This window comes from Mirounga angustirostris, unplaced genomic scaffold (genome assembly GCF_029215605.1).
Source record: "Mirounga angustirostris isolate CCGP_5_RB_7025 unplaced genomic scaffold, mMirAng1.0.hap1 SCAF_7, whole genome shotgun sequence".
Taxonomy (NCBI): domain Eukaryota; kingdom Metazoa; phylum Chordata; class Mammalia; order Carnivora; family Phocidae; genus Mirounga; species Mirounga angustirostris.
Window position 1 is genome coordinate 8,342,809 of NW_026991715.1, and position 11,756 is coordinate 8,354,564.

Here is an 11,756-nt window from a genome sequence, read left to right on the forward strand (position 1 = left end):
CTTGATGAAAGAAAGAAAGAAAGAAAAGCACTTCATAGAATCCTCTATCTCTTCTTAATAAAGTCCTAAGCTAAAAAGGAATAGAAGAATATACTTAAATATGATAAAGACTATTTACCAGAACCCAAAATTATAAAGCAAACTAAATGGATATATCCAAGCTGTTTCTACTGAAATCTAGATCAAGACAGGAGTTCCCACTCCTCTTTAAGATTGTGTTGGAAGGTGTAGCTAGACAATGGGATTAGAACTGGCTTAAGTGATTTTTTTTAAAGTCGTCTCTGCACCCAATGTGGGGCTCAAACTCACAACCCTGAGACCAAGAGTTGCGTGCTCTGCCGTCTGAGCCGGCCAGGCACCTCTAGAACTGGTTTAAATGATTTTAAAGTTCAACTGGAAGAACAAATGCCTAAGTACATCCCAGAATTTTCAGAATGGAAGAATTGTGGTAGAGTGGGACAGGCCACAAGATAGACAAGAAGAACTCAGAAATAGCTTGCAAATATATAAGGGAAATTAATATATGGCTAAGATGGCATATCTGTTGAGTGAAAAAAAGGTGATTAATTCTTTTTAAAGATTTATCTATTTTAGGGAGAGCACGAGTGGGAGGGGCAGAGGGAGAGGGAGAGAAAAACTCAAGCAGACTCCACACTAAGCTCGGAGCCGGACGCAGGACTTGACCTCACGACCCCAAGATCATGACCTGAGCCAAAACCAAGACTCAGGTGCTTAACCTACTGTGCTACCCAGGTGCCCCGATGATTAATTTGATGGGTGGTACTGACATTATTGGCCATGCTTATGGGGAAAAAAACCCAAAAGCTGGACTCCAGCCCAGTGGTTCTCAACTTGGGGGATTTTGCTCCCATTGGACATTTGGCAATATCTGGTGACATTTTGGTTGTCACAACTGCGGTTGGTACTATTGGCCTCTAGTGTGTAGAGGCAGAGATACCGCTCCTAAACATCCAACAGTGCACAAGACAGCCCCCACAGCAAAGAATTATCTGGCCCTCAATGTCGATAGGGCCGTGGTTGTTCTAAAATAACACGAAATACCTGGGGCACTTGGGTGGCTCAGTCAGTTAAGCGTCCAACTCTTGATTTCGGCTCATGTCATGATCTCAGGGTCGTGAGATCGAGCCCTGCATCGAGCCCAGCATTGAGCCCTGCTCAGCACAGAGTCTGCTTAAGATTCTCTCTCTCCCTCTGCTCCTCCCCCTGCTTGTGCTCTCTCTCTAAAATAAATACATAAATAAAAATTTTTTAAATAACACAAAATACCAAAATACTTTTCTGATGCATTAAATATTTCATTATACATATTTAAATAAAAAACAATATATTAGAAGAAAAAAAATATTTACCTTACTTCAGGATAGGAAAAAACCTGCTAAGTAAGCCTGGAAACCAGAAAGCCAAAAGGAAAAGATATATTTGCACACAAATTTTAAATTTTCCTAAAAAAAGATGTAAGAAAATATATAAAGCAAATGATAAGCTTAGAAAATATTTATAAAATATGTGAAAGACCAAGAGTCAATAGCCCTAATATGCAATTACGACCAGAAACCATAAAATTCTTACAAGAAAACATAGGCGATAATTTCTTTGACATGGGCCAGAGAAACATTTTTCTAGGTATGTCTCCTCAGGCAAGGGAAACAAAAGCAAAATTAAATTATTGGAACTACACCCAAATAAAAAGCTTTTGCAGGGGTGCCTGGGTGGCTCAGTTGGTGGTGCATGCAACTCTTCATCTCGGGGTTGTGAGATCAAGCCCCATGTTGGGTGTAGAGTCTTCTTTAAAAAAAAATAGGGGCGCGTGGGTGGCTCAGTCGTTGAGCGTCTGCCTTCGGCTCAGGTCATGATCTAAGGGTCCTGGGATGGAGCCCCATGTCGGGCTTCCTGCTCCGCGGGGAGTCTGCTTCTCCCTCTCCCTCTCCCACTCCCCCTGCTTGTGCTCTCTCTGTGTCTGTCTCTCTCTGTCAAATAAATAAATAAAATCTTTTAAAAAAATAAATAAAATCTTAAAATAAATAAATAAAGATCTTAAAAAAAAAAGCTTCTGCACAGTGAGAGAAACCATCAACAAATGATAAGGCAACCTACTGAATGGAAGAAGATATTTGCAAATGACATATCCAATAAAGGGTCCATATCCAAAATTTATAAAGAATTTATACAACCCAACACCAGTAATAATAATAATAATAATCCAATTAAAAAATGGGCAGAGGACCTGAATAGACATTTTTCCAAAGAGGACATATAAATGGCCAATACACACATGAACTCAATATCACTCATCATCAGGGAAATACAAATCAAAACCACAGTGAGCTATCACCTCGCACCCATCAGAATAAAAAGGACAAGAAATAAGTGTTGGTGAGGATGTGAAGACAAAGGAGCCCTCAATGCAAACTGGCGCAGTCACTCTGGAAGAGAGTATGGAGGTGCCTCAAAAAGTTAAAAATAGAACTGCCATATGACCCAGTAATTCTGCTACTTGGTATTATCCCAAAGAAAACAAAAACACTAGTTCAATAAGATATGTGCACCTCTATGTTTAGTGCAGCTTTATTTGCAATAGCCAAAATATGGAAGCAACCCAACCATCTCTCAATAGATAAATGGATAGAGAAGAGTGATATATATATAGATATACCGACCTACCTATCTATTTATCTATCTATATATATGATATATAGATATATATCTATATAATGGAATATTACTCAGCTATACGAAGTGATGAAATCTTGCCACTTGTGAACACATGGTTGGACCTAAAGGGCATAATGCCAAGTGAAATAAACCAGACAGAGGAAGACAAACACCATATGATTTCACTCATATGTGGAATTTAAGAAACAAATGAAGAAACAAAGAAAAAAAGAGACAAACAAAAAAGATTTTTTTTTAAAGCTTTTATTTATTTATCTGAGAGACAGCACACAAGCAGGAGGAGGGGCAGAGGGAGAGGGAGAAGCAGACTCCATGCTGAGCAGGGAGCCCAATGTGGGGTTGCATATGCGACTCCACGTGGGACTCAATCCCAGGACCCTGGGATCATGACCTGAGCCAAAAGAAGATGCTTAAATGACTGAGCCACCCAGGTGCCCCTTCAGCTCAGGTCTTGATCTCAGGGTCACAACTTCAAGCCCCATGTTGGGCTCCATGCTGGGTGTGGAGCCTACTTAAAAAAAAATGTGAAAGAAAAAGAGTCAAAAACCCTAACATGTAAGTTTTAACAGACCAGGAAGAAAACAAGACACATAAATGGCCCAAAGCTCTCACAAGTAGTCAGAGAAATGCAAATTAAAGTAGTAGAAGGGTTGGCTAAAATTAAAGAGCAGTTCATATCCAAAATCCCTGATCTTCAACCCCAACTTCACGAAGTCTTGAAAACCAGAAAGATGTTTTGGCTTTGTTAAGTCTGAGGCCAATTCATTCAGCAGCAGGACTTTAACCTGAGCTAATATGAGGCTATTTACAGTCTTTTTTTTTTTTAAGATTTTATTTATTTATTTGACAGAGAAAGCGAGAGAGCACAAGCAGGCGGAACAGTAGAGGGAGAGGGAGCCCGAAGCAGGGCTCGATCCCAGGAACCCCGGGGTCATGACCTGAGCCGGAGGCAGATGCTCAACCATCTGAGCTACCCAGGTGCCCTGAGGCTATTTGCAGTCTTGGCTCATCTTGCTTGGTGAGAATTTTTTTTTTCAAAAATTTTTTTATTATTATCTTATGTTAATCACCATACATTACATCATTAGTTGTTGTTTATTTAATTTTATTATGTTATGTTAGTCACCATACAATACATCATTGGTTTTTGATGCGATCCATGATCCATTGTTTTCGTGTAACACCCAGTGCTCCATGCAGTATGTGCCCTCCTTAATACCCATCACCAGGCTAACCAATCCTCCCTCCCACCTCCCCTCTAAAACCCTGTTTGTTTCTCAGAGTCCATAGTCTCTCATGGTTCATCTCTCCCTCCAATTCCACCCCCCATTTTCCCTTCCTTCTCCTAGTATCCTCCATGCTATTCCTTATGTTCCACAAATAAGTGAAACCATATGATAATTGACTTTCTCTGTTTGACTTATTTCACTTAGCATAATCTCCTCCAGTCCCATCCATGTTGATGTAAAAGTTGGGTATTCATCCTTTCTGATGGATGAGGAATATTCCATTGTATATATGGACCGCATCTTCTTTATCCATTCATCTGTTGAAGGGCATCTCAGCTCTTTCCGCAGTTTGGCTATTGTGGACATTGCTGCTATGAACATTGGGGTGCATATGGCCCTTCTTTTCACTACATCTGGGTCTTTGGGGTAAATACCCAGGAGTGCAATTGCCGGTTAATAGGGTAGCTCTATTTTTAATTTTTTGAGGCCTCCACACTGTTTTCCAAAGTGGCTGTACCAACTTGCATTCCCACCAACAGTGTAAGAGGGTTCCCCTTTCTCCACAACCTCTCCAACATTCGTGCCTTGTCAATTTTTGCCATTCTGACTGGTGTAAGGTGGTATCTCAATGTGCTTTTGATTTGAATTTCCCTGATGGCTAATGATGAGCATTTTTTCATGTGTCTGTTAGCCATTTGTATGTCTTCTTCAGGGAAGTGTCTTTTCATATCTTCTGCCCATTTTCTGACTTGATTATTTGTTTTTTGGGTGTTGAGTTTGAGAAGTTCTGTATAGATCTTGGATACCAGCCCTTTATCTGTAGTGTCATTTGCAAATATCTTCTCCCATTCTGTGGGTTGCCTCTTTGTTTTGTTGACTGTTTCCTTTGCTGTGCAGAAGCTTTTTATCTTGAGGAAGTCCCAAAAGTTCATTTTCGCTTTTGTTTCACTAGCCTTTGGAGATGTATCTTGAAAGAAGTTGCTGTGACTGATGTCAAAGAGGTTACTGCCTATGTTCTCCTCTAGGATCTTGATGGATTCCTCTCTCACACTGAGGTCTTTCATCCACTTTGAGTTTATCTTTGTGAATGGTGTTAGAGAATGGTCGAGTTTCATTCTTCTGCATGTGGCTGTCCAATTTTCCCAGCAACATTTATTGAAGAGACTGTCTTTTTTCCACTGCATTTTTTTTCTTTCTTTGTCAAAGATTATTTGACCATAGAGTTGAGGGTCCCTATCTGGGCTCTCTATTCTATTCCATTGGTCTATATGTCTGTTTTTGTGCCAGTACCATGCTGTCTTGATGATGACAGCTTTGTAATATAGCTTGAAATCGGGCAACGTGATGCCCCCAGCTTTGTTTTTCTTTTTCAACATCTCCTTGGTGATTCGGGGTCTTTTCTGATTCCATACAAATTTTAGGATTGTTTGTTCCAGCACTTCGAAAAATGTCATTGGAATTTTGATCAGGATGGTATTGAAGGTATAGTTTGCTCTGGGTAGCAACATCATTAGTTTTTGAGACAATATTTTTATTATTCTGCTGCAAAGCATTAACTAATGCATTTGATTAGGAGGGGCTGCCTCAGAGCCTGCTGGGGTTGTCATATAATTTCCTAATATCCAAAAAGTACTGCATTGTGAAATACATGTAAGGATTTTGAATAAGTGCTTACAGCTCTGTAATCTGCAGAGATGCGGAGTGAGAGAAGCATGCATTGGCCAATTTTCAAATATTAAAACAACCTTGCATTCCTGGAATAAATCCTGCTTTGTCACGATGTGTTATCTTTTCATATAACATTGGGTTCGATTTGCTAATAATACTTGACAAGGATGTTTAAGTCCATATTCACCTGGCCTAGTGGTCTCTGACTTTCTTTTGTAATCTCTTTGCCAGCTTTCTGTCCTGGGTTATGCTGGCCTCAGAAAAGGAATTGAATGGGCAGTGTTCCTCCCTCTCCTCTATTCTCTGTGTTTGTATGAGACATTGTCTGGGCCTGGATTTTTCTTTCAGGGAAGGTTTGGATAACAAATTCCGTTTCTTTGCCTGTGCTTCTTTTTTCCAGCATGCTACAATGCTAGGTAGATATCCGCCCCTCTGACTGGAGGTCAGAATGTGTGTCCCGGGCTCCGTCCCAGCCAACCAAAGGCAGGGAGATGGCTCTGCTGGGATTGGCTTAAACAAGTTGGGATTGATCCCTGAACCTGGGCAAGGGGCTCCCTCTGCAAGGGTGGGACCCAAACACTCAGGGTTCTTGTGGCAGAGAAGCCGGGAACAGGGATGATGCAGGATGAGGCAGGGGGAAAGGAAGGACATTTGAAAGATGGAAGACCTAGAAGAGACTAAAATAAATCCAGAGATCATCACTATTACAGAGCAAGTTTGCTATTTGCGATTAGTAGAAATAGGGCTCAGGAGCGCCTGGGTGGCTCAGTCAATTAAGCATCTGCTTTCATCAGCTCAGGTCATGATCCAGGGTCCTGGGATCGAGCCCCCCGTGTCGGGCTCCCTGCTCAGTGGGGAGTCTGCTTCTCCCTCTGCCTCTGCTGCTCTCTCTCTCCTGTCAAATAAATAAAATCTTTAAAAAAAAAATAGAAATAGGGTTCAGAGCAGGGGGTTGAAAACACAAGTTACTTTCTTCCCTTTCGAGCCCTATGAAGTGTGTGCATATTACCCCACATCCCATCACCCCTCTCCCCTTACACACATGTTGGTGCAGATGGTGCTGTGGTCGTGAAGGCCGCAACCACCCTTGACCATCCACTTGGGAATAGGAGACAAGACCATACAGGATAGGGAAGAGGCTTGACTAACGGGGCTGGAGGCAGGGAGGGCTCCATCAGGGAGGAGCAGGCTCTCCTCGGAGTGGTGTGGGATGGCCTGAAGGCTCAGAGTCCATTTCCAGCTGACCACTCCCAGGGCTGCCGAGCAGATGTGCACAATGAACAGCCCAGTCCTAACTGCAGGCCTGTGACCTCGGCCTCCAGGTCAGAGCAGACAAGCTCACACCATGGTCAGCTCCGTCTGAATGTATGGAGGGCCAGCCTCGGTTTGAGGACACCTTGCCCTGCCATTCGTTGTTCAAGACTCAATTCTAGATTCTCAGGGCTCATGGTCTCAAAGGAAATAACCTGTCCACCTGTTTGCTAGTTTGCTGGTATTCTGTTTTGTTCCAGAAAGGAGTTAGGATGCCATTAGTGAGGATGGGCTAGGTGATGCTACAGTAACAACCCCACATCTCAGGGGTTTAACAAAGTTGATTTCTCACTGCTCAGACCACATAGCTCATCCACCAAGTTAAGTCAAGAGGCCAGGAAATGAAACCTTTCTTCAAGAGGCCAGGAAATGAAACCTTTCTTCAAGAGGCCAGGAAATGAAACTTTCCCAACGTCCTGGAAAAAGAACTGGAAATTTCCATGAACGATAGGAATGACCACCCTAGATTGGGGGGGGGGGGGTCTTGTGTTTATATACACACATCGGAGAGGAAATGCCTCTCCAATGCATCGCTACCTTCCACTTAGCCTTTGAAGGCTTCACCTCTGTCAGGACCTGCCCAATCAATCAATCAATCAATCAGCCAGGGGACTGGCAGCAGCAGCCCCAGAAAGACTGGCCCCATTGGCAATGTCTACTCTGCACCAAAGCCCTTTCCTTCTCGCCTTCCACACCCTTCCTCTGGGTTTTCCCCAGTCAGGGCTGACTCTGCCAACTGATAAGACATCCTTGTTGGTGGGGCGCCTGGGTGGCTCAGTCTGTTAAGCACCTGATTTCAGCTCAGGTCATGATCTCAGGGTCCCGGGTTGGAGCCCCGTGCTCCACGCTCAGTGGGGAGTCTGCTTCTCCCTCTCCCTCTGCCCCTCCTCCCCTCAACTGCTCTCAAAAAAAAAAAAAAAAAAAAAAGACGTAGTTGTTGGGTCCCAGCATTTGACAGATAATTACTGTAGAGTTGCGTGATTACTGAGCAAATGAGTCTGAGTAACGTAAGACATCGCTGTGGCCCTGGGTTAGTAGGGAAGATAAAGCGCGGGCCATGGTCAAGGCCAAGGGCAGGACAGTCTCTGTGGGAGGGAGGGCGCCGGGGGAACTTTCCAGCTGATTAGAAAGAACCACAGTGGGGAGGACGGTCAGGAGCTGGGGGCCTGGGTTCCGGGAGGAGAATGGGGAGCGCACACAAGTTCAGGCAGTTCTGGATCAAGGACGGTTTCCGAGTCAGCCCCCCTTCCTCCCCTTGCTGGGTGCTTCACCATCTCTGCCCGCTGGGTCCCAAATCTCCAAGGAACAGGCGCAGAGAGATGCACAGAGATCCAGCAAGTGCGCAGAGCGGAACTGGACTCTGGGCCACGTCCAGATCCAGCGCCAAGTGCTTCCAGCGCTCCAGCGGGTCGGGGAGCCAAGGGCACCTGGCCAAACGGAACGCTAACGTTGCAAGCTGCTGGGACGGCGGTGGAAGGCGTACTTCAGGGCCGGGCGCCCCTGGGGGAGAGGGCTTGGGCTCCTGGCTGGTGAGCCACTCCAGGGAGCGGGCTGCCGAGAACCTCAAGGCAGCCTCGCGAGCGGGAAACGTGCGAAGCACGCCCGCGCCCCGGCCTCGCCAAGGAAGGTGTCGGCCTTTCTGGGAGGCACCACCGGCTCCGGCTTCGCGTGACCAGCAGGGGGCGCCCGATCCCCCCCGAAACCCGGGGAACGCGGGCTGGCGGGCCGCGCCTGAGGAGGTGATTCCGTCTGGGGAGGTGATTCAGCCCGAGGTCCTCTGCTGGCTTGTGCGTTGAAAAAGTGCTTGGAAACTATTTTCACCGGTTCCCTCTGCGGAATTGCACTGGGGCGGGGTAAGGACTTTTGTTTTTCGTTTTAAACCCAGCTCTGTAAACACTAAACATACTGCTGGACGCATTTGCAAGCTTGTATTAATTTGATGGAGAGTGCATGTTCTACAGCTGATTTGGCCTGGGTTCCCCAGAAGGCAGAGCCTGTGGGGGAGTGGCTTTAGGAGATGACAGGGTAAGGAGTGTGGCCAGGAGAGGAGAGAGAGGCTAACACCACTCCGCATTACCAAGGTGGTCCTTCCCCGCTCTGTCTCCCAGGACATTGCGGGCCACTTTACGGACTGTGTCTCAGAACCATCCTCCCGAGGAGGAGAGAAGGATTTATCCATTGCCTCCCGAGACCCCCTCCTCCGGCACAGGCTTGCAGGAGATTCTGTCCAGTTGCGCGGGTGCAAAGCCTCCTCAGGATGCTCTCCCTGCAGGCGCTCGACTCAGGATGAGAAGGCTGAAGAGGTGCACGTGATCTCAGAACCCCACCCGAGAAAGGGACCCAGAGGGGACAAGGGGACCCTAAGGAAGTCAGTCATCCACAGTAACTACCCAAACTCTTCATCTCAGGGACGTTTACACCAGGGTGTGTGTCTGAGATAGATTCTGGGAAGTGGGATTGCTTGGCTCAAGGGTCAAGGCACCTGCAATTTTGCTACATGTTGTAAGATCCTGGTATGAAGCAGTTGTACCATTTTGCATTTCCCAACAACTTAGTGAGCGCCTGCTTCCCCACAGCCTTGCCAGCAGAGAAGTTGCAAACTTTGGGGTTTTGCTGATCTGACAGGTGAGACATGACATCTTAGTGCGTTTTTATTTTGTATTTCTATTTATCATGAGCAAGATTGAGCATCCCACCTTATACACAAGGCTTTTTATTGCAGTATTAATTATATGAGCAGAAGACAGGAAACACAAAAGCACAATGAGATATCACCACCTCACGCCCATCAGAATGGCTGTTAAAAAACAACAAAACAGGGCACCTGGGTGGCACAGTCGGTTAACCGTCTGCCTTCAGCTCAGGTCGTGATCCCGGGGTCCTGGGATCGAGTCCTGCATCAGGCTCCCTGCTCAGTGGGGAGTCTGCTTCTCTCTCTACCCCCTGCTCATGCTCTCTCTCGAATTCTCTCAAATAAATAAATAAAATCTTAAAAGAAAAAACAAACAGAAAATAACAAGTGTTGGCAAGTATGCAGAGAAACTGGGACCCTTGTGCACTGTCGATGAGAATGTAAAATGATGCCGCCACTATGGAAAAGTTTGGTTTGGATTCCTAAAATAGTGTGACATGGAAGTACCATTTGATCCAGCAACTCCATTGGGTATATACCCTAAAGAATTGGAAGCAGGGTCTCAAAGAGATCATTGTACACCCATGTTCCTATCAACACCATTCACAACAGCCAAAAGGTGGAAGCAACTCACATGTCCATTGACAGATAAGTGGATAAACAAAATGTGGTGTAGGGGCACCTGGGTGGCTCAGTCGGTGAAGCGTCTGCCTTCGGCCCAGGTCATGATCCTGGGGTCCTGGGATTAAGTCCCGCATAGGGCTCCCTACTCAGTGGGGAGTCTGCTTCTCCCTCTGTCCCTCCCTGCCCCCCCACCCCCGCTTGTTCACAAGCTCTTTCTCTTGCAAAAATGAATAAAATCTGTAAAAAAAAAAAAAAAAAAAGAACGAGGGGCATCTCTAGGTCCTGCTGAGGTGTGACCTCCAGAATATGTCACTAAGTGAAGACAGCAAGAGGTTTTACAGATTTCACAATATGCTACAGCAACCAAGAAAAGGAGGAAATACAGATATAGATGCTTATATTTTCAAATAGAAACAATGGAAGGATAAATAAATCAATACAAACATTTACCTAGCGGGGAGGAAGGATCAGGCTAGAAGGGACAAGGGTGCAGCTGGACCTCTCCATACTTACCTTCTTTTTTTTTTTTTTTTAAGATTTTATTTATTCATTTGAGAGAGAGAGAGAGAGAGAGAGCACAAGCAGGGGGGAGGGGCAGAGGGAGAGGGAGAAGCAGACTCCCCGCTGAGCAGGGAGCCCGACGCGGGGCTCGATCCCGGGACCCTGAGATCATGACCTGAGCCGAAAGCAGACGCTTAACCAACTGAGCCCCATCTCCATACCTATCTTGTTTCATACTTCTGCATTCAGAAATGTGTAAATGTGTATACAATTTTTTGAAAACTTTAATTAGTATAGAGTTTGTTGGATTAATTTCTCTGCAATCTCCATAAGCATAGCCTTGGAAGGGCTAGTGATTTTTTTTTAAAGATTTATTTATTTATTTGAGAGAGAGAGGGTGCAGGGGGGGAGGGGCAGAGGGAGCAAGAATCTCAAGCAGACTCCACGCTGATTGCAGAGCCTGATGCAGGGCTTGATCTCGTGAGATCATGACCTGAGCCGAAACCAAGAGTCAGACGGTTAACCAACTGTGCCACCCAGGCGCCCCATTAAGATTTTATTTTTAAGTAATCTCTACACCCAACGTGGGGCTCAAACTCACAACCCCTGAGATCAGGAGTTGCATGTCTACTGAGCCAGCCAGGAGCCCCTAAGAGGGTTGGTGATTTTTGAGATTTCTTCCACAGGATGGGTATATTAAAAAAAACAAAATGAACAAAAACCCCCCAGAACGTAACAAATATTGGTGAGGCTATGAAAAAGATGGAACCCTCACACATTGCTAGTGGTAATGTAAATGGTGTGGCTGCCTCGGAAAATAGTCTGGCTTCCTCAGAAATTGAAACAGGGTTAGCATACCCAAGAGAAATGAAAACACATGTCCACACAAAGGCTCTTACACAAATGTTCATAGCAGCTTTATTTATAACAAATAATACAATAATAAAATAAATGATAACCCCAAACTGAGGACAACCCAGATTTCCACCAGCAGAGGAATGGATACACTGCGGTATTTCCACACGATGGACTACTACTCACCAGTAGAAAGGCATGCTGATGTGCCAAATAACATAAATGAATCCTAAAGTACTTTT

The 11,756-nt window shown here is 45.2% G+C and overlaps 1 long non-coding RNA gene across 2 annotated transcripts in view; it reads left to right on the forward strand.

The window, feature by feature from the left end:
* LOC135365326 (uncharacterized) overlaps window positions 1-11,756 on the forward strand; it is a 38,449-nt gene that overhangs the window by 9,224 nt on the left and 17,469 nt on the right. For both annotated transcript variants that reach the window (XR_010412944.1, XR_010412945.1), the window contains exon 3: window positions 3,545-3,712. This is a non-coding gene — a long non-coding RNA (uncharacterized LOC135365326). The remainder of the gene's footprint in view (window positions 1-3,544; window positions 3,713-11,756) is intronic.